General features: G+C 46.9%; 1 non-coding gene across 1 annotated transcript; it reads left to right on the top strand.

The window, feature by feature from the left end:
• The first annotated feature begins 196 nt into the window (after window positions 1–196).
• LOC122111577 lies at window positions 197–303 on the top strand. Its single transcript, XR_006148026.1, has one exon. It is a non-coding gene; the product is annotated as a U6 spliceosomal RNA (small nuclear RNA).
• Window positions 304–4,634: the final 4,331 nt, after the last annotated feature.

The raw sequence follows: 4,634 nt of genomic DNA, 5'->3' as shown, positions 1-4,634 counted from the left end.
GTTTGCTGTAAGAAATATTCACAGCATATTCTTTGATGGTGTGCCACAAAATGACACAAGTAAAAGATGCTATGGATGCTCATTTAGAGCAAACATAGTCCCTGCTCTCAAGTAGCTTTCAGTAGGGCACAGGCACCTCTGAAGCAATCTAGGTACACTATAAACAGAGACAAGAACTCCAGGGGAGCTCCAATAGGTGCTCCCTTTAGCAGCACAGACTCTCAAAGTGGAAGGATTCCAAGAAGATTATCCTGGTCCTTGTGGAAGGATGACACACAGAGTTGGGAAACTTTCCATCAAAGAGTACAGAAGATATGAAAATGTGTAGCATAGTCCTGTTTTAATGGGGCTGCACGCTGGAGATGGCTTCTTTGATGAAGAACAATTGGAACTGAGATTTGAAGGTAAGTAGAGTGTGTGTGTGTGTGTGTGTGTGTGTGCGCACGCGTGTGTGCATATGTGTGTTGCCATCAGGTAAGAGGGCACAGGAGGGATGAAAACAGGAGAAAAAGGTTAGATGAGGCAAACATTAGTAGGCTACATAAAGGATTTTGCTTTTTCCTAAGAACAAAGGAAATCACTGAAGAGTTGTAAGAATGAAATGATCAGATTTCCTCTTTTAAAAAGGGCTATCTTGGGCTGGGAATGTGGCTTAGTGGTAGAGTGCTTGCCTAGAATGCATGGAACACTGGGTTCGATTCCTCAGTACCACATCAACAGAAAGTGGTAGAGTGGTAGGGTGGCAGAGTGCTAGCTTTGAGCAAAAGAAGCTCAAGGTCAGTGCCCAGGCCCTGAGTTCAATCCCCAGGACTGGCCACAAAAAAGGTGGTATCTTCTGCTGCAGAGAGGATTTAGGAGGGGGTCTGGGGAGACTATGGTGAGAACACTGGAAAAAATGACAGAGATTTGTCACAATAAGCACAGTAACAGCATGTGGTCAGACTGAGGACATATCTTGAAGATGGAGTAACAGGACTGGCAAAGGCCAGTGCACTTGGGGCTTTGGGGTATGAGAAAGAGAAAAGAGTCTCAGGTGGTTATGAGCTCTCAGGCACGGACAACTTTAAGGCTTAGAGACACTGACAAAGGACTATATAGTGGCTTGGAGCAGGTCTGGTGAAAGTGGAGGCATTCAGTTTGGGGGTACATTTAGCTCTTGGATGTCAACTGAGATAGGGATGTTGATGAGATTGTCTAAGAGAAAGTACAGAGGGACAGGAGAAGATGAGATTGGAGGACAGTGCCTCCAGGAATGTCAACAGGAGAGGAGAAAAACCCAGCCTAGGACGCCAAGGAGCAGTCAAGAGATGGGAAGAAAACCAGAGAGCAGGATGCTTCGGTAAGAAGACAGCTGCTGAGAAGTCAAGAAAGATGGGCTGGAACAGGCCTGTGCAGAGGCCATCTGTGGAGGCCATCCACGCTAATGATGACAGGTAGATGTGAGTGTGCTGAGGTGTGAATGGGAGGGAAAGAAAAAGATTCAGCAAGAGCAACTTCTTGGAGCAGTTTCGCTTAAAGGAAAGGACAAGGAGCAGGAAACTGAAGGGGATTTGGGATAAAGGGAGTCTATTTTGGTTTTACAGGTGGAAAATATTAAATCCATTCATCCATCCATCCATCCATTCATTCATTCATCCATCCATTTACCCACCCTCCCATCCATCCATCCATCCATCCATCCATCCATCCATCCATCCATCCAGCCAGCCAGCCAGCCAGCCAGCCAGCCAGCCATCCATCCAGCCAGCCAGCCATCCAGCCATCCCACCATCCATCCATCTACTCACCCTCCCATCCATCCATCCATCCATCCATCCATCCATCCATCCATCCATCCATCCAGCCAGCCAGCCATCCACCCACCCTCCCATCCATCCATCCATCCATCCAGCCATCCACCCACCCTCCCATCCATCCATCCATCCATCCATCCATCCATCCATCCATCCATCCATCCATCCATCCAGCCATCCACCCACCCTCCCATCCATCCATCCATCCATCCATCCATCCATCCATCCATCCATCCATCCATCCATGCATGTATGCATCCATCCATCCATCTACCCACCCTCCCATCCGTCCATCCATCCATCCACCCACCCTCCCATCCATCCATTCATCCATCTATCCATATCCATCCATCCATCCATCCAGCCAGCCAGCCAGCCAGCCAGCCAGCCAGCCAGTCAGCCAGCCAGCCATCCACCCACCCTCCCATCCATCCATCCATCCATCCATCCATCCATCCATCCATCCATCCATCCATCCATCCATCTACCTACCCTCCCATCCATCCATCCATCCATCCATCCATCCATGCATGTATGCATTCATCCATCCATCTACCCACCCTCCCATCTGTCCGTCCATCCATCCATCCATCCATCCACCCATCCATCCATCCATCCATCCACCCACTCTCCTATCCATCTATTCATCCATCCATCCATATCCATCCATCCATCCATCCATCCATCCATCCATCCAGCCATCCAGCCAGCCAGCCATCCACCCACCCTCCCATCCATCCATCCATCCATCCATCCATCCAGTCAGCCAGCCAGCCAGCCAGCCACCCACCCATCCATCCATCCATCCATCCATCCATCTACCCACCCACCTAATCACCCATCCATCCATCCATCCATCCATCCATCCATCCATCCATCCATCCATCCATCCATCCATCCATATGGTGCTCGTATGGGGATTTGAACTCTCTAGGCCTCTCACTCTCACTCAGCTTTTTCTCTCAATGTTGGCACTCTACCATGTGAGCCACTGCGTCACTTCTGGCTTTTTGGCAGTTAATTGGAAATAAAGATCACAGATGTTCCTGCCTGGGTTGGCTTTACACCTCAATCCTCAGATCTCGGCTTCCCGAATAGCTAGGATTACCAGAGTGAACTATCTGCACCCTGACTTTGTACTAGTAAGCAGGTCCCAGTGAAGAGGGAGAGGTTGAAGGTGGAGTGAAACTAAGAGAGCCAGTGGGGTTCCTGAGACAGCACTGGAATTGGGGGGGGGACAGTTGGCAACGCCAGCTCTAGACAGGAGGAGGAGCACTCCAACTGTGAATGAAGGAGCGGTGCTGATCGAGGCAGCTTGGCGTGTAAGCATGGCAGTAAACAAAGAAGGTGGAATTCTGCTCAACTTATGTTTGTAGAAACTGTGAAAATGTATGCTGGGTGCTCCCTGGGTCCTCTGTGTTGCATATAATCAAAGATAGATTTCTACTTTGTGCAGAGGAAAAATCCCAGGACACAGGTGTGATTTTGCGGTGAGTTTTATTCAGTTTGCATGCTGACCCTTGATCTTGACTTCAGTATTGGGTCAAAATACCAGTCACTCCAAACTCTAAATTTTAGTCATACTTTATCTCATCATATGAAGCAGTGAACACTTCTTGCCCCCCCTCCCCCAATTTTCCATGATGATCTGTTTCAAAGCTTGGGGTTTTTAGTGGTCTCTGTTCTTTAGTCCTGTGGGTTTTTCCAGCCACCACATAACAAGGTTTCTCAGATTTGTCTTTCTCCCATCCTCACTGTCCCCTCTCAAGCCTCTTCTCAGCATCACTCCAAATCTGATGGCAGCGTCTTCCTTGTGTCTCACTCCAGCTAATTCTTCCTGTTTCTATGCAAGCAGGAGTCCCAGAAAATTACCGTTTCCTGAGTCTTCAATCACCCTACTACAATGGAAGCTCCTATTTTCCTTTTCTTTGAGTTTTCTATTTGCTCTCTCATACACTCTGATTTTTTTCTTCTTCTGTGGTTGTGGGGTTTGAATTTTGGGCCTGGGTGCTGTACCTGAGCTCTTCAGCTCAAGGTGAGTGCTCTACCGCTTGAGCCACAGCACCACTTCTGGTTTCCTGGTAGTTTATTGGAGATAAGAGTCTCACAGACTTTCCTTGTCTAGGCTGGCTTTGAATCGTGATCCTCAGATCTCAGCCTCCTGAGTAGCTAGGATTACAGGTGTGAGTCACTGGTGCCTGGCTTGCTCTGAATTTTTGTTAGGTATCTCTCTTTTTTTTTTCCCCACAAGCATGCAAGTTCCACAAGGGCAAGAGTTTTGTTTTACTCATTCTTGTATCTAGATACATTTCCTGTATCTAGAACAGGGCTTAGAGCACAATCAACTATGAATGGACTCCAAAATTCCCACACCTAGTCACCACTAAGCAGAGTACGAGCTCCTCTAGGTTTGACATTCACAACCCAATGTGAGGTTACTATCTATCTATCTATCCATCTATTTATCTATGTATCTATCTATCCATCCATCTATTTATCTATGTATCTATCTATCCATCCATCTATTTATCTATCTATCCATCCATCTATTTATCTATGTATCTATCCATCCATCTATGTATCCATCCATCCATCCATCTATCTATCTATCTATCTATCTATCTATCTATCTATCTATCTATCTATCTATCTATCTATCTATCTATCTATCTATCTATCTATCTATCCATCCATTCATTTATCCATGTATCTATCTATCTATCCATCCATCCATTTATTCATGTATCTATCTATCCATCCGTCCATCCCTATTCTGCATCTCCTCCATGGCTATCTCAGGTTCCTGCCAGGCCAGACTCAATCCAGATCCTCATTAGTTGG

The sequence above is a fragment of the Dipodomys spectabilis genome, unplaced genomic scaffold, assembly GCF_019054845.1.
Source record: "Dipodomys spectabilis isolate Male_0828 unplaced genomic scaffold, ASM1905484v1 ptg000085l, whole genome shotgun sequence".
Lineage (NCBI taxonomy): Eukaryota > Metazoa > Chordata > Mammalia > Rodentia > Heteromyidae > Dipodomys > Dipodomys spectabilis.
This window is presented reverse-complemented; position numbering and strand designations above follow the sequence as displayed.